Below are 26,310 nucleotides of genomic sequence, written 5' to 3'. Positions count from 1 at the left end.
AATGCTGAATTGATTTAAACCAAACTGGACTATTTGCTGCTCCTGAAACAGATATCCCGCCTTTCCCTCCCCCTCTTTCCCTTTGCTATCATGTTCTCTGAGCTTGGAAAACTGTCTCCACCTGTTGAATTCCTACAAGTCATTTGAAGCCAAATTCAAATGTCAATCCCTTCTTTAAATCTGTCCTGGTTTCTGCAAAGACACGAGAGCAAAGTCTTGACTAATGCCCAACTCTTCTTAGCCACTTCAAAACAAACATACCTAAAAAAATAAAATTTTTAAAAAGAGGGGAAAGGAGTAAAACCCTAACCGGAAAACTAAAAGAAAGAGAAGACACGAGTAAGCAAAAAAGAGACTTCAGAACAAGAAGTAAAAACAACATAAGAGCAAGCTGAAATAATATACTAAAAGAATAAACACACTCAAAATCTCCAGCATGGTTCAAAATGACAATAGTAAGTTTAAAGTTTGCAAAACACTATACAATGTCTCATATGATTCCTACAACAACCTTTCATAGAGTAGAAAACGGACTCAGAGATGCTAAGGGACTTGCTCAGGACTACACAGTAAACTACTGAAGAATTTGAACCCGGCGCTTCCCGACCCCAAGTCCTATGCTCCATTTCGTAAAAGATAGAAAGGAAGATCTAGATGAGAATAAGAACGCTGGCAACTCTCAAGTGATGGGGATTACTTCCTCATCTTCCTCCCTCCCTCCCTTTCCAGCTTCCTTTCGGGGGCTGCATTTTTCATTAGAATATAAGCTCCTTGACAGCAGGGGCTGTCTTTCTTCTGGTTTGTGTTGGTATCCCCGCTATGCACCTGGCATGAGTTAGGGAAAGGGTAAGTCAAAAACCAGCATTTGGTGGTCTCAGAGCGGGCGCCAGATTAATGCTTGATCAAGTCTGGGCGCTCTCCAGCTGGAGGGAGTGGCTGAGACCAATCAATCAAAGAAGCGGCAGAGATCTGGTGGGGGAGGAGTTTCCTGCCCGCGGAGGCACCGCCCCCGACTGCAATTCTGGGACTAGGCGACCTCTATACCCACTTTGGACAGCGGCACAACGGAGCTCCGCCCCCTCCAATATTCTCCAATCCGGGAACGGTTCTGCTCCCCATTCTGCTCTGGCACCGCCCCGCGCGCTCCTCCTCGGCCAATCGCCAGATCAAGCCTCAGAGAATCAATTCCCTCCTCCACCCCCACCTCTCGGTAGCCATTTTGCGCTGCAATTTATATTCTCGCGAGATGTCCTTATCTCCTTTTCCATTTCCACCCTTCCCCTTCCTCGCCGGGTCCTTTTTCATTGGCGGACGTCTCGGAACGCCGCGCTTGAGCCGCCTCGCGGGCCACGGGGGAAGTCTCGCGAGACGTCGTTGCCTTGGCTCCCTGTAGCTATAGCAGCCGCGGCTAGTGAGGATACGGTGGCAGGAGTGGTGAGTGCGACACCCTTGGGGGGGCGGGGCCGTAGGTAAAGGGGGTGGGGGGGGCGGGAGGTGAGCCGTGAAGGCGTCTGAGTGTCGGAGTGTTAAGGACACTGCCGCGAGGGTCCGAGCTCTGGAAGGGTACCAAAGCGCGGGGCCGAGCGGTGTTGGGGGGCACGATTTGTGGGGTGGGGCGGCAGAGAGGAGAAATCTATGTATGTTGTGGGGCGGAGGGAGAGCAGGGGCGGGATTAGGGCAAGTGGGGGCGGGGCCGGAGACTAGGGGGCGTGGTCATCCAAGTGAGCGCTCCGAAGGTCGCGGCCACAGCCGTGGGGGAGGGTGGTCTGTTGTGGGGAGAGCCCCGGTGCAGCCTGGTAGGGGGCGGAGGGAGTAGGGGCGGCCCGAGGCCAGCGGGGTACCACCTGCAAGTGGGGGAAGGGGCCGTAGTGCAGGTGGATCACGGGCTGGGTGGACTCGGAGTGTAGTGAGGTGACTAGGCGCTGGTATGATGTTATGGGGAGGATTTCGGTGTCTGCAGGGCCTGGGGGAGCGGAGTCAAATACGCGATGTAAAAACATCTTCATCATTCTCCTCCTCCTTCTCATAAACCAGCATGTACACAGCGCTTCAAGGCTGGCTAAAGCATTTTCAAATATTATCTCGCTTTATCCTCACCACAACCCTAGGGAGGATGAGGGGCTATTATTACCCTGATTTTGCAGGTGAGGAAAATGAGGCAGACAAAGGTTAAGTGATTTGTGTAGGGTCAGAAAGCTAGTAAGTGCTTGAGGCTGGGATTGGAACTTCTGTGTCCTATGTCGAGTGCTTCAACCACTGCTTCCTCTAGTAGGTAGCCTGGCAAAAGCAGGATAGAAGAGTAGTAGCAAGATTGGGGGCAGCAGAGCGAGCCCCTAAAAGGGATACTCAACTGAAGTTTAGCCAAATTTGGGAGGGCAGGACTGGAGTGGCTTGTGGATCTTAGAGGAGCTGAAGTAAAGCCAGGTAGGCATAGCTATTCTGGAGGAGGATGGGACAGTGTGTCTGAGTGGGGAGATTGCATGGGGTTTGGACATGATTCAGGGAGTGGATACCCAGTAAAAATAAAGAGCACTAATAGGAGGAAAGGTCCATGATTGGTTTTCTCCTACGTTTCCCTTCTATTCGACTGTGAACTCCTTGAAGGCAGGAACTCTTTTTTGCTTTCTTTGTATCCCCAGGGCATATCACATTAACTGCTGTATAGTAGGCTTAATATATGCTTGTTGATTTGAGAATGGGCGAAAGACCCTAGGACTTTGATTTTTCAGAGCTAGCTCTGCCTTTGCCTGGTGAAGAAAACTTCAGGACTAATATTCCAGATACAGTGTCAGGAACAGAGCCTAAGAATAAGCATTTTTTTCCTGAAAAGTTTCGGATTTTCTAGGATATGAAAATTGCTTATATGCCACAGTAATTCTTTTCTGAAGATTATTGAGGTGGTAGATATGCAGCATACTCAAGGATTGTGACTCCAAAAAAAACCTGGAGATTAGTGCTTTTACTGGTGTTTTGGGGTTAAGGGCAAGATGTGTACACTATAAAAGCATTTCTTTCCATACTCTATATAATTAATTTGTTTTATTTTTGAAATTATACAAATGGTGTGAAATCAGTTCAGATGATGCTTTTGAAAGTACAATACTTTCAGTAAAAAAATCCAATAAGTAGTAAAAGTATTTCTGTTCTTTTGTTTGAAAACAGGATCTGTGCTTAAATGAGTTACTCTTACTTGATTATAAAGTCTGGCATGTTAGAAGTGTACATTTGAATTTTAACAATGAAGTCTTAGGTAGGTTGAAATGGATTCAATTTTTCTTAGGAGACATAAAAAATTGTTACTATTTCTAGAGCAGGAAATAAAAGGAATCTGCCAGAAGTTAAGCGAATATTAACTCTTATGAATGTGATTTTATTGAATCATGTGGAATGTGGCATGGTGTAGTAGAGTACTAGATTTGGAATCAGAGAACCTTTCTTGGGAAATGGGTTTATACTCATGGTCCTTGGGCAGTTTTTTTGTCTTTGAAAGGATGGGGTTGAACAAGATTAAAATCAAAGTGGCTTACAAGTCAAAATTTTTTATTACTTTCATTATTGTCTTTGTATATCCAGGGCCCAAGGAGGCAGCTTATATATCATGGATAGACAGTGGTTTCTAAGACAGGAAGGACTGGTTTTAAGTCCAGCCTCTCATGCCTTCTGTCTGGGTGATGCCACTTTATCTCCTAGGACTCTGAGCAGTTCTTTACTGTAAGATACAAGCCCTAATTAAGAGGAGATTGTTCACCAAGGATTTCTTTATGGTAATGAATTTATAGGTCTAGTTGCAATCTCCTATCCCCAGGGCCTAACCTTAGGGACTTGATAAATGCTTGTTGATTGATTGATTGCTCTGTGACTCTAGAAATAGAATTAGTTTGCATGAGGTAAGCTTGTATTACTTTGCTAATTAAGCAATTTGTCTTTTTATCAATATAAACAAAGTTGTGGTACAGCACATGCAGAATTTAAGAATTTTATTTTGTAATATTTAAAGATTCATATCTATTTCCCTATTGTCTTCATGGCTTTTATAGGTAGAAACAAAAAGTTTCTTTCCATTCTTGGTTTGTGATTATTATATTATTCTGTTCAGCAGATAGTAGTAGTAGTAGTAGTCTCTCGGTAACCGAGGATGACGATTGTCTTTGTTTGTTTTCATCTGTGATGTAGATGAGTGTGCACAAAAACACTTGTGTGTGAAAGAGATTTAAGTGGAAAAGTTGATGCACAGAGACAGTCCCACTCTCTTGGCGTTGGAAGCCTGGGTCCATTGGCATGAAAAATCATTACACCTGGAGACTTCCTCAGCTGCATTGGATGGCCCTGTTGTCTTTTGTGCTCCAACAAGCCCTAAGCACTCCACAGTGCTTTGTTGAGTCGCCCTCTCAGCCGTGGAACCTTCTTATTGGTTTCTTCGGGCTGTTTGGCTGAAGCAGTCTTCACATGCTGGGTGAGCAAAGCCTTAGTTCACCAGGGGTCTGCGACCCGGTGGCTACCCTCACAAGGTTTAGCCGGCCTGTCGAAGCCGTTGCCTGGAGTGTGGCTGCTGCCACATACTAGCAGCTACTGGGAGCCACAAGTGAGAGCTGGGTGTCAGGTGAGGATCAGTGGCTGGAGAGCTGCCCTAGAAGGGCACGACAAGCCCTCTATACCAAAGATACTACCCCTCCCTGAGCACCCCATACACACCTTGTCTATCGGTAGATAGACAAGTTTGTTAATTAGGAGAGAAGTTCAAATTTCTTTTATCAACCCTGATATTTTTGGACATTAGACCTTGCTTATTTGATAAGCCAAAGTGTTGTGGGAGAGCTTTGAGGTAAAACCCTAGGTTCAGAGAGGTACCCTTTTGCAAGAATGCAAGACTCCAAAATTAGCTTGAAAATAAAAAGAGAAATGTATTAATTTGGAAGCAATCTTGAACACTCAGGAGACAGTGTGCAGGAGTCACACTGCCTCCCTAAGGAGATAGGGTCTGGAGTTTTATACTCTTTTGACTAGGGATAAGGCAATTCATTGGGTTGTGGTGGGGGGGGGTATAAGGGATGATCTGTGGAATTCAAGGGATGTTTGGATTAGATACCACCCAATGCTTATCAGGGTAGAACTGGGAGGTGCATGTCTATGTTAATTGAAGATCTCTCTGGGATCAGAAAGGCATTTCCCCTTTTTGACCTGGAACCCTTCTGGAGTTTTGGGGTATCTAGGAGGAAACTATGGATTGTGGATGAGAGAATGGGAAAAAGCCTGCAGCACAGCTGAGGGACAAGATCTGCAGAGTTGTCAATCAAGGAAAACATTCTGTAATGGAATGGTGACCAGGAAAGACAGTTGAAGCAAGGAACAGCAAAACTGAGAGAGTTGGTCTTTTGCTCTTGGGACAAGAAGGAGTAAGGACTGAAAAGATCCTGCTCTCACTGATTTCTCCCTTCAAGACTCAAGTGACTAAAATCCTCAAACTTGTTAGCCATCTTCCCAATTCAAAGACTCTATTCCACTATCCTTCAATTTAGGAGTATTGTAGGATTAGGGAAACCCAAACCCTCTCTCCCATCAACTTCCTTATCTTTCCCCTTCTCCTAAATAAAACCCCTTGTTTAAATTTATCAAAGAGTGAGTTATCTGTCTGATATATCAAGATACTCATTCAGAGCTGATATCCAGTGATACCAACTGAAGAATCAACTGACAGGGGAAGGGAGGAGGGAGGAAGGAAAAGGAGGGGGGAAGGAGAGAGAGGAGGTTGGCTGATCTGATCTTTCCATCAACATAACCCTCAAGTTAATTCCCTAATACAGGATCCCATGCCAAAAGCACTAATTTTTCATACTGGTACACTAGATGTGTTTTTTTATCCTTGAAAATATTGTATGTAGCATTTACATTAGTTAAGTGTTTATTGGTTGAATTAATGAATAATTTCAAAGACAGTGCTTTTGTCAGGAGCAAGATAAAGGCTTTTGGTCCAAAGATTTCTTTCTTTAATAGCAAAATTATAATTAAATTTAATTTTTTAAAACTAACAAAAATTTTATTTTCCCCTCCTACCTCCCCCTACTTGCCCATTGAAGAAAGAAAGGAAGAAAGATAAAAAAGAAAGAAAGACATTCTTAGCCATGTCCAAAAAATTCTTCACATTGAATCTACACCTCTCTGTGTAGATGGTGGGCAGCTTGCTTTATCTTTGGCTCTCTGGATTCTTGATAGATTGTTGTATTGGTCAGGAGTCTTAATTCTTTTGAAATTGTTTTTCTTTATAATGTTGTAGAAATTGCCCTGATTTTGCTCATTTAACTTTGCATCAGTTCATACAAGTCTTGCTAGGTTTCTTTAAAATTGTTCCTTTCAGCAATATAGTATTTAATTAGTCATATACTATAATTTGTTTAGCTATTCCCCCTCTTACTTAGTATCTGGTTCTTTGCTACTATGAGAAGAGCTGCTGTAAATATTTTTTATAGATCTGGGACCTTTTTTTTTAATTTTACCAAGTTATAAGGCTAGTAGTGTTGCTGTGTCAAAAAGTTTTCTCAGTTTAATAATTTTGAGGGGCACAGTTCCAATTGGATCAATTCACAGGTTTACCAATTGCGTTTTAATGTGCCTGTTTTCCTAAACTTCCTCCATTTGTGTCATTTTTTGGGTCAACTTTGCCAGTTATTAGATTTGACTTTTTCCAGAGTTGCTTTAGTTTACATTTATGAAAATATTTGTTAAAATATTTGAAATAATATTTAATAATTAAATTATGATTGGCTTTTGATAGCTTCAATTTATACCTTGGAAAACAAGCTGTTCATATTCTTTGACTCAATTGGTGAATGGCTCACCCAAAGATTTCCACTTTGTTACAGTTAAATAATCCTATGAAAGACATTGTGACAAGTTAACCAACAAGTATTTATGAAGCATCTACCAGTTGTCTAGCCCTTTGTTAGGCATGAAATATGGTTTGTCTTCTGAAGAAACTGCATTTACAGTCTGGTTTGGAAGGGGAAACTTAACAAGCATGAAATAGTCATAACTAACACTTAAAAAGAACTTTTATCTCATTTGACGCTTGCAATAACCAATTCAGCAAACAAAAAGGCCTATATGCAAGGATCTATGCTGATCTGCTGGGGATATGAAGACAAAAAGAAAGCCATGGATCTTGACTGCCTTCATTGTAAGGGAGACTATGTAGGAGTCATAGATTCAGAGGTCGAAAGGACCTGAGCAGTCATACAGTCCACACTACCCTTCTCCTCCCCATCTGAAGTCTAGGGTTGTTAAATGACTTGCCTAATATGACACAGAGAATCACAGAAGGATATTTGAACCTAGGTCTTCTAGTGACAAATCCAGTACTCTGGTGTCTTCTAACTTAAACAGGTAAGTACAAGTTCTAATTTGAGGAGAGAGTAAGCACTAAAGGGAGGCTTCTTATGAGGTGTCACATGAACTGATCTGTGAAGGAACCAGTAGATAGGGGCTAGAAAAGGTGCCTTAAAATTTCACCTAATTCTACCTGCTTACTGAGGTAGACGAGGATCCTACCCTGTGTTTGAAACACAAAAATGTACAAATCTTTGCTAAGGTGATTCCACTTACCATTAGTACATAGAATGTGTGCATGCTTGTGGACAACACAAAATCCAGTAAGAAAAAGGCAGACAGTTCTTGTATGAGAACTTAGCAAATATAACATCCAAATAGCAGTCCTGAGTGAAAAAGGCTGGCAAATGAAGGCCATTATTAAAGTCAGAGCTAAATACAAGTTTTTCTGGAGTGGTTGCTGCTGTGATGAGGTACATTGAAGTTGGCATAGGTTTCACAATCAAATCTAATCCAGTGAACTCCCAAAAGGAGTGAACAATAGGTTCATGACAGTGGGTTTGCCACTTGCAGGAAAGTACCATATCACCATCATCACATCAGTGCATATGCTTCCATTATGATGAACCTTGATGAGATCAAAGAAAGATTTAATGAAGACCCAGAGAGACTCTCATCATCAATGTGCCAAAAGAGTACAGGCTGGTAATTCTGGGTTACTTTAAGGCCAGACTCATTTTCCTGAGTTCACATCTGACCATAGGCAAGTTACTTTAATTCTGTTTGCCCTAATTTCCTCATCTGTAAGATGACCTGGAGAAGGAAATAGGGTCACAAAGAGCCAGATATAACTGAAATTATGGAACAACAACGACAAAAGGTACTGACTGTCAAACATGCCTGGGAATCTTTTGAAGGAATGGAAACAGCAATATTCACTACTGTAGACTTGTGCATTCAGTAACCACATCACCAGCACTGTCTTTTGTTTACCTAAATAAAATAAAACTTCATGGATATGTCCTTGCAGCAAACATTGGCATTTAGTAGCCTATATCATTTTAAGGAGAAAAGACAGGATGTTAAAGTGATGAAGGCAGTGTGTGGCAGAGTGCTGGCTCTATCATAAACTTATCCTCTCAACATTCAACAAAAAGCAACTTCCCTAAGGTAAGATAACTATCAGGAGACTCAGGTCAGTAGAATAGAGTACTTTCTGTGTGAACAATTTGTTGCTGATATAGAGGGAAAGCTGAGCACAGTTTGCAACAGTAGAGCAGAAAAGGTGTGGGCAGCTTTCAAAGATTTGTGTACAGTACCACATTTGCTCATCTGGGACAGGACACTTACTTACATCAGGGCTGGTTTGATGAAAATGATGGGGAAATTCAGAAGGTACTAAATGAAAAACAATAACTGGCGTTTACCAGTCAGATAGTTTGTCTGTGTTTAAAAAGTCAGCATCAAAAGTAAAGTGCAGGTGAAACTTAGAGAAATGGAGGAATCTTAACTCAGTAAGAAGGCAGATAAAATTCAACTTTATGCTGATAATAACAATCCAAAGCACTTCTACTGAGGGAGACCGCCAGTGGTTCCCTCAAGAAAGGAAAGATAGGAGTTTTACCGCTTGGGGGAAGGATCTGAAGTCGGGAGGGATGGAAGAAAGAATCAGCCATGGATCATATGATACACACGAGCCCCACAGAGATTAGCTTGGACAGTCCATCATCTCCCAAGGACAAGAGACCCTGAGGTGACCATAACATCATGGAAATCAGAACTGTGTTCAGAAATAGATAAAGAGCAAGCCCAGTCCCATCTAGCCTCGCTTGATGTATGGACTTTTTTCCCCCCAATTTGTTGTTTCCCTTCTGATTTTAGTTACATTGGTTTTGTTTGTACTAAAGCTTTTTAATTTGATGTAGTCAAAATTATTTATTTTACATTTTGTGATTCTTTCTATGTCTTGCTTGGTTTTAAAGTCTTTGCCCTCCCAAAGGTCTGACATGTATACTATTCTGTGTTTACCCAATTTACTTATGGTTTCCTTCTTTATGTTTAAGTCATTCACCCATTTTGAATTTATCTTGGTGTAGGGTGTGAGGTGTTGATCCAAACCTAATCTCTCCCACACTGTCTTCCAGGTTTCCCAGCAGTTTTTATCGAATAGTGGATTTTTGTCCCAAAAGCTGGGATCTTTGGGTTTATAGTATACTGTCTTGCTGAGGTTGCTTTCCCCAGTCTATTCCACTGATCTTCCTTTCTGTCTCTTAGCCAGTACCAAATTGTTTTGATGACTGCTGCTTTGTAATATAGTTTAAGGTCTGGGACTGCAAGGCCCCCATCATATGTGTTTTTTTTTTCATTATTTCCCTGGATATCCTTGATCTTTTGTTATTCCAGATGAATTTTGTTATGGTTTTTTCTAAATCAGTAAAGAAATATTTTGGGAGTTCAGTGGGTATGGCACTAAATAGATAAATAAGTTTGGGTAGGATGTTCATTTTTATTATATTGGCTCGTCCTATCCATGAGCAGTTAATGTTTTTCCATTTGTTCAAGTCTAGTTTTAGTTGTGTGGAGAGTGTTTTGTAGTTGTGTTCATATAGTTCCTGTGTTTGTCTCGGGAGATAGATTCCTAGGTATTTTATTTTGTCTAAGGTGATTTTGAATGGGATTTCTCTTTCTAGGTTTTGCTGCTGAGCTGTGTTGGAGATATATAGAAAAGCTGATGACTTATGTGGGTTTATTTTGTATCCTGCAATTTTGCTAAAGTTGTTGATTATTTCAATTAGCTGTTTGGTTGAATCTCTAGGATTCTTTAAGTAGACCATCATGTCATCTGCAAAGAGTGATAACTTGGTCTCCTCCTTGCCTATTCTGATGCCTTCAATTTCTTTTTCTTCTCTAATTGCTACCGCTAGTGTTTCTAGTACAATGTCAAATAGTAGAGGTGATAATGGGCATCCTTGTTTCACTCCTGATCTTATTGGGAATGTATCTAGTTTATCACCATTGCAGATGATATTAGCTGATGGTTTTAGATATATACTGTTTATTATTTTTAGGAACGACCCTTCTATTCCTATGCTTTCTAGTGTTTTTAATAGGAATGGATGTTGTATTTTATCAAAGGCTTTTTCTGCGTCTATTGAGATAATCATGTGGTTCTTGTTGGTTTGCTTGTTGATGTGGTCAATTATGTGGATGGTTTTCCTAATATTGAACCAGCCCTGCATCCCTGGTATAAATCCTACTTGATCATGGTGGATGACCCTTCTGATCACTTGCTGGAGTCTTTTTGCTAGTATCCTATTTAAGATTTTTGCATCTATATTCATTAGGGAGATTGGTCTATAGTTTTCTTTCTCTGTTTTTGACCTGCCTGGTTTTGGAATCAGTACCATGTTTGTGTCATAAAAGGAGTTTGGTAGAACTCCCTCTTTGCTTATTATGTCAAATAGTTTGTATAGTATTGGGATTAACTATTCTCTGAATGTTTGATAGAATTCACTTGTGAATCCGTCGGGCCCTGGGGATTTTTTCTTAGGAAGTTCTTTGATGGCCTGTTGGATTTCATTTTCTGATATGGCATTATTTAAGAATTCTATTTCTTCTTCTGTTAGTCTAGGCAGTTTGTGTTTTTGTATATATTCATCCATATCACCTAAATTGGTGTATTTATTGCCATATAATTGGGCAAAATAATTTTTAATGATTGCCTTAATTTCCTCTTCATCGGAGGTGATGTCCCCCTTTTCATCTTTAATGCTGTTAATTTGCTTTTCTTCTTTCCTTTTTTTAATTAGATTGACCAGTACCTTGTCTATTTTGTTTATTTTTTGAAAGTACCAGCTTCTTGTCTTATTTATTAAATCAATAGTTCTATCACTTTTGATTTTATTAATTTCTCCCTTAATTTTTAGGATTTCTAGTTTGGTTTTCTGCTGGGGGGTTTTAATTTGATCACTTTCAAGTTTTTTTATTTGCATTTCCAATTGATTGATCTCTGCTCTCCCTAGTTTGTTAATATATGCACTCAGGGATATGAATTTACCTCTGATTACTGCTTTGGCTGCATCCCAAAAGGTTTGAAAGGATGTCTCGCCGTTGTCATTTTCCTCGGTGAAATTATTAATTGTTTCTATGATTTCTTCTCTAAATGATTTTGGAGTGTCATATTGTTTAATTTCCAATTAGTTTTTGATTTGGTTTTCCACGTGCCATTACTGATCGTTATTTTTATTGCCTTGTGATCTGAAAAGGCTGCATTTATTATTTCTGCTTTTCTGCATTTGTATGCCATGTTTCTGTGACTTAGTGTATGGTCAATCTTTGTGAATGTGCCATGTGGTGCTGAGAAGAAGGTGTACTCCTTTTTGTCCCTATTTATTTTTCTCCATATGTCTATTAATTCTAATTTTTCTAAGATTTCATTCACTTCTTTTACTTCTTTCTTATTTTTTATTTGATTTATCTAAATTTGATAATGGTTGGTTCAAGTCTCCCACTAATATGGTTTTACTGTCTATTTCTTCCTTCAATTCTCCTAGTTTCTCCATTAGAAATTTGGGTGCTATATTATTTGCTGCATATATGTTGATTAGTGATATTTCCTCGTTATCAAAAGTCCCTTTTAACAGAATATAATTACCTTCCCTATCCCTTTTAATCAGGCCTATTTTTGCTTTGGCTTTATCAGATATCATGATTGCAACTCCTGCCTTCTTTCTGTCAGTTGAGGCCCAGAAGGTCTTACTCCTTCCTTTAATTCTGACCTTTTGGGTGTCTACCCGCCTCATATGTGTTTCTTGAAGACAACATATGGTAGGGTTTTGGATTCTAATCCATTCTGCTATTCGTCTACGTTTTATGGGTGAGTTCATCCCATTCACGTTCAAAGTTATGATTGTCACTTGTGGACTCCCTGGCATTTTGATATCCTTCCCTAATTCTAACCTTTCTTCTTCAGCTCTAACTTTTTAATCCAGTGATTTATTTTAAATCAGTCCCCCTTGTCCCCTCCCTTGATATATTTCCCTTTCTAGCCCCTCCTTTTTTGTTCCCTCCCCCACCCCCCTCTTCTTCCCTCCCTTTTTTATGTTCCCTTCCCCCCTACCCCCCTTGGTTTTCCCTTCTCCCTACCCTTGTTGGGTAAGATAGAATTCAAGATCCCAATGGATCTGGATGTTCTTCCCTCTCAGAGTTGATTTTCCTGAGTGTAAGGTTTAAGTAAAAACTCTCTTCCTCTCCTTCTTATAGGAGTTTTCTTCCCCTCCCCTTCCTGTATGAATCTTTGTGTGAGAAAGATTATTCTATTTGGTCTTTCTTTTCCCCCATTTACACATTACATTTCCCCCACATATTAATATACATAGATTGATATAAATATAGTCCTTTTAGAAGAGAGTTTGAATAAAAGAAAAAGATAATATTTTTCTCCTTTTCCCTTTCCTTCATATTTACCTTTTCAGGTATTCCATGCTTTTTGTTTTTCGATATCGAAGTTTCCACAGAGCTCTGGTCTTTTCTTTGCAAAAACTTGGAAATCTTCTATTTTGTTGAATGCCCATACTTTCCCTTGGAAGTATATAGTCAGTTTTGATGGGTAGCTGATTCTTGGTTGAAAGCCCAGCTCCCTTGCCTTTCTGAAAATCATGTTCCATGCCTTATGGTCATTCAGAGTGGAACTTGCAATGTCTTGTGTGACCCTGATTGGCATTCCTTTATATCTAAATTGTCTTTTTCTGGCTTCTTGTAAGATTTTTTCTTTTGCTTGAAAGCTTTGGAACATCCAGTTACATTCCTGGGAGTTGTCTTTTGGGGGTTTAGTGTAGAGGGTGTTCTGTGAACTCTTTCAGTGCCTGTATTGCCCCCTTGTTCTAGAATCTCTGGGCAATTTTCTTTGATTATATCTTGTATTACGATGTTGTGTTTGCTGTTTATTTCTGGCTTTTCTGGTAGTCCAATTATTCTTAAATTGTCTCTTCTCCCTCTATTTTCCAAGTCTATGACCTTGTCGGTGAGATATTTTATGTTCTCTTCTAATTTCTTGGTCTTTTGGCTTTACTTTATTAATTCTTGCTCTTTTACATGCACGTTGTCTTCCAGTTGTTTGATTCTGACCTTTAAAGCCTGGTTTTTCCTTTTCAATTTGGTCAAACTGGTTTTGTAGATGCATGAATTTCTTTTGCATTATTTCCCACTTTTCCTCCCAGAAGACTTCCATCTTTTTGATCATTTCTGATTCAAGTTCTTCATGGGCTTGTGGAGAGTTTCCATTTCCTTTGGAAGGTTTCGGAGCATTTGCTTGTGTTTCCTCTTCTATCTCCTCTGTATTTTGTATTTTTGCTCCATAAAATGTGTCCAAAGTTGCCCCCTTCTTCTTGTTTTTCTTGGAGTTTTGGAGCTTTTCTGTGCTGTTTTCCATCTCTATCTGAGTGGGGAGGTCTAGCTTTTCTTATCTATGTCTGGTGCTCAGAGGCTTTAGCCCCAGGCGAATTGTCTGTTCGCGGGTGTTACTGCTTTCAGTTCCCTCCTGATGCTTCTTCGTTGCCTTACTTCCACGCTCTGAGCCTAGCTTGGCACTGTCCACGAGGTATCTCAGAGCCTTTGTGGGCCAGAAGACCCAGCACTTTGAGGGGGGAGGGACTGAGGCTTCCTGGAGCTCCAAGGGCTCCTGATAGGATTAACTTCAGCTGGGTTGGACTGAGTGTGTCTTAAAGCAGGGACCTTCCCTGAGACTTGGATGGAAGGGTCCAGCCAGGGGGCTACAGGCTCCCCTCTGTCTCTCTCTGTTTCCCTGCTGTCTGGGTGCTCCTGCGACTGGCTCAGGTTGTTTTCAGGATGTGGCCTTCTGAATAGCCTGCCCTGAGGTCCTTTTGCTGGCTCTTAGGTTCCCGCTGCTGCCTCGGACTCAGCACTCTGGGTTGGCGGGTATAGGTCCTAGGACCTTCCTTCTGCCTACCCCTTAGATCCGAGTGATCTCAGGTTCTGGCTTTTGGGGGGCCGTACCTTTTGATCCAGGTCCAGGAGGAGGGTTCCCGGGATCTATCCTATGGTTTGTTTTGAATTTTGGTGTCCTAGGAGCATACAGTTTGAGATTGGTTAGGAAGGGTTTCCTGAGATCTGAACTTTAGCTCTCTCTAAGCCGCCATCTTGACCGGAAGTCTTGAGGCACTTTTGTATGTGTAGGTGGTTGTTTAGAGGTGGATTTGGGTGAGCTCAGAGCATTCCTTACTTTGTCATCTTGTCTGTGGGAAGCTGAAACATCTCTTATGCTTTTTAACATGATGTTTCTAGTGATATCAGATGCTTTCAATGAGGATGGAAAGGGTATCAAAGTCATCTACTGAATTGATGGTAAATTATTTAACTTGAAAAGGCTATAAGCCAAGACTGAAGTAAAGGGAGCATTGGTGCCCAATTTTTTGTTCCTAGATGATTGTATACTCTTTGCAGCCTCTGAGACTGAGATGCAATAGAGAATGGGTTGATTCTCTGCAACTTGTGCTAATTTTGGCCTGACAGTTAACACCAGAAACAAAGGTTCTCCACCTGCCAACATCTCAATATCTATACATGGAAAGAGCAAGTGGAGAAATTTTCAATGATGTGGATAAGTTCACTTACCTTGGCAGTATACTTTCCAGGAATGTCCACAGATATGATGAAGTTGATACATACATTGCCAGAGCTTACTTGACATTTGGGATGTTTCAAAAAAAAAGTGTAGGAGGGAAGTCTTAGGTTGCCTACCAAACTGAAGGTTTACGGAGCCATTGTGCCAACTTCATTGTTATATGTCTGTGAAACTTAGTTTACTAGCCCCATGTCAGAAAATCGAACCACATCTATTTGAATTGTCTTAGGAAGATTCTGAAGATCACTTGGCAAGATCAGGTATTTGACATTGAGATTCTTTCTTGAGCTGAATTGCCAAGCATTCAAACTTTATTACAGAGAGCTTGACTTCAATAGGCTGACCATGTTGCTGAAATGCTGTTTGTATGTTTGTCTAAAACAATATGTGATGAAGAACTCACATAAGGCAAATGCTCACACAGAGGCCAGAAGATACTGTACAAGGATACTTTCAAGGTTTCTCTTTAAGAAGTTTGGTATCAAATGTGAGATATGTGAGATACCAACACAGGATCATTTATTGTGGCATGCCTGCATCAAAGAAGGCATTGTACTCTATGAGCAAAGCAGAATTACTGCATCTCAAAAGAAACATGAGATGTGCAAATTTAGAGACATTTTCATCCATAATGTTTAGAGACATTTTCATCCATAATGCTTGTATTGACTATTTGTGCCAGGCCTGTGGTAGAGCCCTCCAAGCTCGTATTGTTCTGATCCGTCATGGACAGACACACAGTACATTGATGCCAACATCATGATGTCATTTTGGCCCTTTTCAAGTGTGAAGGACAACAACTTCAAGTGTGAAGGACAACAACTATCAGGGAAAACTTGAGATTTAGAGAAAAGGGATGAGTTGCTGGAGAATATGGTATCAAGGGCACAAATGGAGAAGTTGGCTTCATCAAACAGAAAAGCAACTTTATCAGAGATAAGTAAAAGAAGAGAAAATGGGAGATGGTATCTAGAGGTTTTGATGTTTAGAATTGGGAACAAGAGAGATGGTATCTTGGTGAAGTATGTGGAGGGCTTGGGTTTTAGTTCTGCCTTTACATACTAGTTATTGATCCTTTCAGTGTTTTAAGTACTCGCTAAAGTCAGAAATTGTAGAGATTATGGATATGTATACTAACAGAAAGAGTTTCTTCAATAGGATGTTCTCTATAGTAATTAAGCCCAGTCCTGTCCCTGAATAATAATTGTCATAAACTAAATTCTGACAAAATAAAAAAATTAAAAAAATTTTTTTTTGTATTCTCTAACAATGATAATGGTGACAATAGTAGCTAACATTTATATGGTGCTTCAAGGTTTGCAAAGTTCTTTGCAAGTATTTAATTTTATCCTCTCATCAACACTGAGAAGTAGATCATATTATTACTTCCATTTTGTAGATGAAGAAACTGAGGCAGTCATAGGTCAGGTGACTTGCCCAGAAACACACAGCTAAAAAATGTCTTGGGCATGATTTGCACTCAGGTCTTTTGTACTCTAGGTTCTAGCATTCTACCTATTTTGCCACCTAGGTGCCCCTTTGGTTTCTTCAGTTTATATTTCTATAAAAGGGGCAGCTAGGTGGCACAGTCTTTAGAGTACTGGGCCTGAAGTCAGGAAGACCTAATTTCAAATCTGGCCTCAGACTCTTACTAGTTGTGTGACCTTGGGCAAGTCACTTAACCCATTTACTTTGGTTTCCTCACTTGTAAAATGAACTGGAGAAGGAAATGGCAAACCATTCTTTACCAAGAAAATTCCCAATGGGGTCACGAATAATCAAACACAGTGGAAACAACTGAACAATTTTATATGAAGTCTTTTATGTTATCCTTATTTTTTTAATGTCACTCTGTATGTTCTAATTGTGAATTTTACTTTGAATCATGCAATTATAAAGCTGAAGGGACCTACATCACCCCCACCCTTCATTTTATTGAAGAAGAAACTAAAGGAGTTTAAGGGACTAAACACCAACCTAGTGAGTAAGTGTTGAAATCAGGTTTTAAATCCAGGTCTTCTGATGCCTAATAGATTGTTCCTTTTACTACAGTATATCATCTAACCTTCATATATATTGCATTTATAGCACAGTCCTATCCAATGCTTGCCCTGTTTAGGATACATTTATTATATATCTAACATGTATACTACCAGGGTGGGCTTTTTGTCATGTCCAGTAACTATTCTTTAAAAATATTTTTATAACAGTATTTCGGTATTTTTTTCCATATATATTACCTTAGGGTTTCTTTGTAATACTATGTAGTTTATTTTATTTTATATATTTAAAAATATTTTGTCTCATGAAAGGATCCATAGGTTTCAACAGACTGCCAAAGGGGTCCATGACACAAACAAGTTTAAGAACCCCTTATATGAATAGAGACTGTCTAGGTGATATAATTTTTAAATGATACTATTGACTATTTTAGGTCTGACATGCTACTAGACCTTTTGAATGAGATCTAGCCCCCTCAAGAGGGATTAGTCTAGCAGCCTATCCAGGAAAAATTAAATGAATGAAGAAAACATATCCAAATTATGATATTTTTCAGCACTTTGAAATGCTCTCTTTGCCTTGAAAGTCTGTCTTTTTAACATCAGTATTCTGCTGATTCTATATGTCTGAAAATCATGACATTAGAGAAATCAAAATTAAAAACGACCCAAAGGGAGATGATTTAAGTCAGTAGGATATTACTAAAGGTGACACACCTGAGAAGCAGTGTAAAATCATCAAAGACATGAATAACTGGAAAAGGAGGTAGGTCAGTCATATATTTATAATAAGAACTGGAGATATCAGACAGTTAGCTTGAGTGTTGGTGCCGATATCTCCAAGATTTTTAGACACTTATAGGAATGCATTGGGTAGATCCCTTTTGGAGGATTTGCGAAAGCACTGGAGCAAGAATCGCAGAAGATGAGAATTTGTGCATGTGCTGATATCTTCACTGTTGAAACATCTACATTGAGGAGATAACTAAAGTTCTTTAAAGGCAGAATTACTTTTTATCTGTGTTACAAAGATACTATTGAGAGGGCAGCTAGGTGGCTCAGTAGATTGAAAGCCAGGACTAGAGATGGGAAGTCCCAGGTTCAAATGTGGCCTCAGACACTTCCCAGCTGTGTGACCTTGGGCAAGTTTCTTTTTACCCCCATTGCCTAGCCCTTACCACTCTTCTGCCTTGGAACCAATACACAATATTGATTTCAAGACAGAAAGTAAGGGTTTTAAAAAAACAAGCAAACAAACAAAAAACAAACAAAGATAGTACTGGAAGCCTTGGTCTCAGGAAACTCATTCTCTAGTAGGAGAAATGAAAAATACACAAATTATAATAAAGGGGAGAGTGAAATAAGTGAAAAGGAGTTTGAGGTGGAAAATATTTTAATCTAGATGTGTTGTTGGTGTAGAGGGAGGCTTCTTAGAGAAAATGATGTCAAAGTGGGCTTTAAAAAAGGAAGGAGATGGAGATGAAATAGTGGATGAATCTATTTCATATAAGGTAGACAGTCTGAACAGAGGAACAGGAGACAGAAAGCAGAGAGAAAGAAGTAAGGGGCAATGAAGAGGAGCCTTTTGAATGTAGCCCTATACCTGGAAAATTCTTCTCACATTGTCATTTGGAATCCTGCTTGAGACCTTTCCTGATTTTCACCCCTTCTCCTTATTGCTTCATATTTTCTCTGTTCATGTTTACTTATGAGTATTTGCTGTTTCCCCTTAGTGGAATTTAAGCTGCCTGAGAACTAGTATTGTTTCATTTTTATCTTTATAACCTCAACTGTGAAATGGAGATAATAGTACCTACCTCACAGGGTTCTGAGAATCAACTAAGAAAATATTATAAAGCACTTAGCCCAGTACCTAGGGCAGTTAGGTGTCTCAGTTAGTCTAGAAGATTTCTCTTCCTGAGTTTAAATCTGACCTGACACTTAACTAGTTGTATGACCCTGGGCAAACCACTTACCCTTATTTGCCTCAGTTTCCTCATCTATAAAATGAGCTGGAGAAGGAAATGGCATATTAGTGCTTTAATAAATGTTACCTCTCTCTTCCCCATCACCTAGCAGAGTGCTTAACTGATAGAAGGGGGTTATTTGATATTAATGAGTTGAATTGGATAGAATTGGAATATAGAGTACAGAGTAGGGTAGGTAAAGCTAAATGGATACACTGGAGCCAGGTTGTGAAGGGCCTTGATTTTTAGAATCAGAAGCTGACACTTGATTCACTAGGCAATAGTAAGGAAAAATGATAATTTTTTCCACCAGGCAATGGAAAGCCAGGAAAATTGATTATGATTATTCAAGTAGCAGTGTGGAGGATGAATTGGAAAGGGTTTAGACCAGCTGCAGGAAGACCAATTAAGAGGCTCAGACCTCTTATATAGATGAGGTGTATAACTGCACTTTTTTTTTTATGGGAGCAGAGAACCAAAGTGGAAAGTGGTTGAACAAAATGGAAAATATGTAATAGGTGGTTAGTATGTAGTAATGTAAAAATTAAAATTAATGTCAAATAATAAAAATATATTTTGGGAGATTTATTAATGATCATTAGAAGTAAAGGAATAAAGGGATACAAAATTAAAAAAAAAACAACCACGTGCCTATGACTAATCCGCCTATTCAAAATCTCCGCTTACCACCACCATGCTCGAGAAAGGAAGCCAAAAGAGCCCGAGCAGGACCGCTCACTGAATTATCCCCTGGCTTCAGGAAGTACGGAATGACAGAAAGTCAGTGGGATCCCAGGAAATATAGTTCTTTTTTAGGGTAACTGATTTTCAATTATACAGTAAAAATTATACAGTAAATATAAGTGATTCAGAAAAACCTAGGAATATGTCTACAAACTGTTAGAGAATGAATAGAAGAACAATGTAATTGATGAATAGGAAGATAAATGTAAGCAAGAAGATCACACAAAGGCAGCTGAGTAGCTGAAAAACCTGGGGAGTGAATAATGAGACATACCTCTAGTCGGGGCAGAGAGACAAAGGACAAAAGCATGTAGTTATATTTAAATCTTAAGATCTTAAGAAGTGCTTTACCAAGCAGTTTAGAAATACTAGTTATTATATATTGTAGAATTCCATTACCACATGGGCTATTTTGGCTTTTTCTGTTACAAGGAAAGGTTCAGTTCTGGGGAGTATTTGTTGGAAATGAAAGGACTACCACATCAATCAAGGCATCAATAAAATGATAAATATTGGAGGACATATGGGAAAATTGGGACATTAATACACTGTTGGTGGACTTGTGAACTGATCAAAACATTACCGAAGGCAATTTGGAACTATGCCCAAGGGGCTAAAAAACTTACCCTCTTTATTGGAAATTGAGGGAATGCTCATCATTTGGGGACTGGCTGACTGAGTTGTGGTATGTTATTGAGATGGTATACTATTGTGCTATAAGAAATGATGAGCAGGATGTGTTCAGAAAAACCTGAAAAGATTTACATGAACTGATGCATAGTGAAGTGAGCAGAACCAGAATATTGTACACAGTAAAAGCAATATTGGATGATGGTCAATTGGGAATGATTTAACTCTTCCCAGCAATACAAAGTCCAAAGCAAATTCTGGAGAACTTATTTTATTATTATTATTTTTTAAATTAACCCTTACCTTCTGTCTTAGAACCACTTGGTTCTAAGGCTAGGAAGTGTCTGAGGCTAGATTTGAACCCAGGACCTCCTATTTAGGCCTGGCTCTGAATCCACTGAGCCACCCAGCTGCCCTGGAGAACTTATGATGAAAAATGTTATCCCCCTCTAGAGAAAGAACTAATGGAGTCTGAATACAGATTGAAGCATACTATTTTTTTACTTTCTTTTTCTCAGGTTTTTTTGGTTGGTGTTTTCTTTCATAACCTGATATGGAAATATGTTTTGCATGTCTGCTGTGAAAGGGAATTTTTAACTCCCTTTGTTTATTTTAACTTTATCAAGAACTTGGAGTGCCCCTCCTTTCACACTTAGGCACTTGAAGAACCTTTTACTAGAAAAGGAAGTTCACACCCTCAAAGATGGGAAGTAAATCCTACAGGCACTGCCCCTTGGGTAGTGCCAGACAAATTAAGAATGTATGATTGGTTCCTAAGATGTGATAGACCAGCCCACAGTGAAAGGAAGTAGAAACCAGAGAGACAAGAAGTGATGTGGATAAAGGGCTTATAAAAGACGAGTCCAAAGAGCTGAATAGGGATTTTATGTTGGTCATTTTGCCTTGGTGATTTGCTTGGGTTGAGTAGATACTCTCGTGGGATGGTGAGATTCGCATTAGGATTCACACCTGTGGTCTGGAGGCGCTCAGATCTGGACTACATTTCTCTACTATCTCTGTTTTGCTGTAATAAACTACTAAAGCTACTAACAGCCTCATGACTTCAGTTAATTTTTATAAATGGAGATCACAATAATTTTTTATAACTCTTAATTTGACCAAAACTAATTTTAACTCTTACATTGCACATATGTCACCTATATCAAATTGCTTGCCTTCTCAGTGAGAGAGGGAGAAAATGTGGAACTCACAATTTAAAAAAATTAATGTAAAATTGATATCTAGTTAGAAAAAATGAAATATTTAAAAAGAAAAAAAAGGTTATGGAAAATGAGTAAATTTAGGAGCTGGGAAATCAATATCAATATGCATGTATGTTGGAGCCCCCTAGTATGAGGGTAGGTTTTGGGAAGGAGAGAAAGATTATGATCTAGGTACTTAAACTAATTATGAAAGGAAAGAGAATATTGGGGGGGGTCAGTAAATAATATCTACCAGAATCTTGATTTAGTGATAAACATGGATTGAATGAACCTCAGAGGAGGAGAGGTTACTGAATGATGTGATGGAATGTGATCTTGGAAATGGCAATGGAGATTAGATATCTTCTGACTTCCTCACAGTGCCCTGGGAGTCATGTGTTTGAGTAAAAGTTCATACAGTGGTGGAAAGAGTATCCAGGGAATGTGTCATTAAGAGAGAAGCAGATCTCAGTGAGTGCAAGAAGCCAGGAGCGAGGAGAGAAAAGATTTAATGTTAACTATTAAGCAGTGAATGGGGTTGATATAATGATAGAGGGGTATGGTGTTCAAAATCATTGGGTTTGGGAAGAGTATGATGGAATGGAAGTATGCTAACTCTTGAGGAATAAGTTTGGACTGGAAGTGGAAGAGGATGAGCCAGAAACAGAGTAAATGGCATGACTGGTCCTTTTCATGATAAGGAACTCACCAGTTAATGAACTGGTTTCAGGATTGAGTTAGGCAGAGGGTCAAGCAGCCCATGTATAGATAGAGCATATTGGAAGGGGAAGTATGGTGTGAAAATATTTTCATGATTCCTCTCTCTCTCTCTTGATTCTTCTTTGACCTGCCTGACCAGTCCTTATCAGTCTTTTGCTGAATATTGATCAATGCTATGCCCAGTAGAGGTATCCCCAAAGGCTTTGTTCTGGATACCCTTTTTTCCTCTCTCTACTCACATTTGGGGAGCCCATCAATTATTGTAGGTTCAGTGGGAATGGAGAAATCATCTTTATGCAGAGGAGTTCCAGGTTTATAATTCCAGTCTTAGTATGTCTTCTAAATGCTAATCCTGCATCTCTAACCACTTATTGAATATTTTAAACTATCTAAAACTGAATTCATTATCTTCTCCCTTCCCCAACTCTCCTCTTTTCTGAACACTCTAATCACTCAGGTTGGCAACCTTGGAATAATCCTTGGTTCCTTGCTAACCATACATGTTTGATTAGTTGCCAACTCTTGTAGTTTATTTCTGTACAACATCCTTTTATATGTATCTCCTTTCCTCCACTCACACAACCATCTCTCTAGCTCAGCATCTGGGTTATTGCAATAGTTTTTTCTTTTTTTTTAACCCTTAACTTCTGTCTTGTAGTGAATGCTGTGTTTTGACTCCAAGGCAGAAAAGTGGTAAGGACTAGGCAATGGGGGTCAAGTGACTTTGCCCAGGGTCACATAGCTAGCTGGGAAGTGTCTGAGGCCAGATTTGAACCTAGGACCACCTGTCTCTAGGCCTGGCTCTCAATCCACTGAGCTACCCAGTTGCCCCCTAATTGCAATAGCTTTTTAATCAGTCTTTCCACCTCAATTTTCTCAGCACATTCTCTCCAGTGACTTTCCACACAGGTGCCATAGTGATTTTTCTAAAGGATGTCTGCCCATGCCACTCCTGCTCAGTAAAATCCAGGAGTTGCCGGTTACCTCCAGGATAAAATATAAACGTCCATATTTTGGCATTTTATGTCCTTCTTAGCTTTCAAGCCTTCTTACACGCTACTCCCCTCTCTGCTTTTACTAGCCAACTATATTGGCCCATCTTGCTTTTCATTATACTTAATGCTCTGTCATTCCCATCAAACACATTTGTCGCTTTGCATTGGCTGCTGATCCCCAGGCCTGCAGTTTTCTTGCTCCTTGCTGTTGCCTCTTGACATTTGGCTTCTTTCAACTTCAGTTCAGACTCTTTCATATCCTCTCAGTCTCCTAGCCACTTGAAACTTCCCCTCTAAAGTTACCTTATTCCTTCCCTATTCTTTATGTATTTGTTATGTCCATATCTTCTCCATAAGTGTGTAAGGATAATTTTAGGGTTGTGACCTAATCTAAATTAATTTTGGTCACCAGAGAATATCCCAAATAAAATACCCAAGTCAGCTGGAAATTTATGGTGATTTTAATTAATATAGAGGAAAGAAATTAAGGAGAAGGGAGAGGGAAAAGGTGTAGGATTTCTCCTCCCTGGCCTATGCCAGGGGGAAGATTAAAGGCTTTCTCTAAGAGGATAGTGTTTGGAAGGTAAAGGAGAAAGAATCAGCCTAAACTCCAAGAGAGCTCAGCTAAGATGCCTGAACCTGAACTAGCTACTCAGCTTCTCCCAGTATAGTATCAAGGAAAACTCACCGCCAAACCGGACAATGGCTGCAGCCATGCCAAGATGCCAAGATGTCCAGCACGCTGCTGCCAGCCACCTCTCCGCTGGACAAAGAGAGGAAGTGATGCAAAATATATAGACAGTGTTTGTACATCACTTTCCTGCATCTCACCTGTACCAATTGTAGCTTAAGGTTGACTTAGGACAGCCCAGGGGTCTGTCATCTGTTTCTGATTTGTCATTTGCTAGCACATGTCTATCATAAGCCATCCTCCTAGATAGGTAATCCTTAAGTATGGATGTAGACATTACTGATTTTATTAGACTAAGTAGGGTAGAGTAATCTAAAGTTCACAAATTTCTTGAGGGCAGGTATCGGTTTTAACTTTCTTTTTATTCCAAGGGCTCAGCATACAGTCTGGTACATAGCAGTAGTTTAATAAATACTTATTGATTGTTGACTGATATCAGATCTAGCTGCTCTTTTCAACTTCATCTTAAGTGCTATTACACTTTCTTTATATGAGCTACTGAAGGAGAGGTCAAATGTCCTTCTCCTGTCATTAATAACAAAAACAAGGTACTATATAAATGCTCTTCTTCTAGTTTTAAGTATAAATACTCTTAGGGTGAAATGGCTTATTTGGGTATCACAATTTTTTTCTGCTGTGTTTTGGTGTTTTGCTTTTGCTATTGTGAGATAGTACTGTTCCCAATCTTGTATGATTGTCTTGTGTGATGTTTCAACAGTGATTTGTACTGCAAATCAGTGTTGGTCTTGGCTGTCATGTCTTCCCATTTGGCAGGGAGATGAAGTATTTGCTAGCTAAAACTATTTCTAGGCTTTTTTGGCATCCTCATGGTGATTATTTTATGTCAATTAGACTTCTCTATGAAGTGGTGATAAAGTCAGTGTCTATTTTTATTGATTTCCTACTTATCTTTTACTCTTTCTCCCAATTTAGTGTTGACTTAGGTATCAAATTAGTAGCTGGTTTATCCTAACCCAATCAGTTGTTTGCCTATAAACAGTCAGCTGATTCTAAAATGATTTGCATTGTTAATCAGTTGTTCCTGTTAATATACAATAAATTTCATTTTTTGATTTTGTTATTTGCTTGCCATGTTCAGTGTCTTCCCATTTTCTTTTTTTTTTTAATTAATTTATTTAGTCAATTTAGAACATTATTCCTTGGTTACAAGAATCATATTCCTTCCCTCCCCCCACCCTTCCCGCAGCCGAAGCACAATTTCATTGGGTATTACATGTGCCCTTGATCAGAACCTATTTCCATGTCATTGGTGTTTGCATTAGGATGTTCATTTAGAGTCTACATCCCCAGCCATATCCCCTCGACCCATGTATTCAAGCAGTTGTTTTTCTTCTGTGTTTCTACTCCCACAGTTTTTCCTCTGAATGTGGATAGTGTTCTTTCTCATAGATCCTTCCAAGTTGTTCAGGATCACTGTATTGCCATTAATGGAGAAGTCCATTACATTCAATTGTACCACAGTGTATCCGTTTCTGTGTACAATATTCTCCTGGTTCTGCTCCTTTCACTCTGCATCAATTCCTGGAGGTCATTCCATTTTCCATGGAATTCCTCCACTTTATTTATTATTCTTTTGGGCACAATAGTATTCCATCACCAATATATACCACAATGTGTTCAACCATTCCCCAATTGAAGGGCATCCCCTCATTTTTCAACTTTTTGCCACTACAAAGAGCTCAGCTATGAATATTCTTATACATGTCTTTCTCCTTATTATCTCTTTGGGGTACAAACCCAGCAGTGCTATGGCTGAATCAAAGGGCAGACAGTCTTTTATTGCCCTTTGGGCATGGTTCCAAATTGCCCTCCAGAATGGTTGGATCAATTTACAACCCCACCAGCAATGCATTAATATCCCGACTTTGCCACATCCCCTCCAGCATTCATTACTTTCTGTTGCTGCCATGTTAGCCAATTTGCTAGGTGAGAGGTGATACCTCAGAGTTGTTTTGATTTGCATCTCTCTGATTATAAGAGATTTAGAACACTTCTTCATGTGCTTATTAATAGTTTTTATTTCTTTAACTGAAAATTGCCTATTCATGTCTCTTACCCATTTATCAATTGGAGAATGGCATGATTTTTTGTACTATTGGTTTAGCTGTTTATAAATTAGAGCAATTAGACCTTTGTCAGAGGTTTTTGTTATGAAGATTGTTTCCCAATTGGTTGCTTCCCTTCTAATTTTGTTTGCATTGGTTTTGTTTGTACAAAACCTTTTTTAATTTGATGTAATCAAAATTATTGATTTTATGTTTTGTGATTTTTTTTTCTAGCTCTTGCTTGGTTTTAAAGTCTTTCCTTTCCCAAAGATCTTACATGTATACTATACTGTGTTAACCTAAGTTGCTTATAGTTTCCTTCTTTATATTCAA

General features: G+C 39.4%; 1 protein-coding gene across 11 annotated transcripts in view; it reads left to right on the top strand.

Annotated features, from left to right (window-relative positions):
• Positions 1 to 1,001: 1,001 nt before the first annotated feature.
• Positions 1,002 to 26,310, top strand: part of USP54 (ubiquitin specific peptidase 54) — a 169,419-nt gene continuing 144,110 nt past the window's right edge. For 7 of the 11 annotated variants that reach the window (XM_056819300.1, XM_007478386.3, XM_016427062.2 and 4 more), the window contains exon 1: positions 1,002 to 1,434. The gene's annotated coding sequence lies outside the window, so the exon portion shown is untranslated. The remainder of the gene's footprint in view (positions 1,435 to 26,310) is intronic. The other 4 variants (XM_056819303.1, XM_016427058.2, XM_056819311.1 and 1 more) reach the window with 3 other exon arrangements.

This window comes from Monodelphis domestica, chromosome 1, assembly GCF_027887165.1.
Source record: "Monodelphis domestica isolate mMonDom1 chromosome 1, mMonDom1.pri, whole genome shotgun sequence".
Taxonomy (NCBI): Eukaryota; Metazoa; Chordata; class Mammalia; order Didelphimorphia; family Didelphidae; genus Monodelphis; species Monodelphis domestica.
The sequence above is the reverse complement of the archived record's forward strand: the minus strand, read 5'-3'. Positions and strand labels throughout refer to the sequence as shown.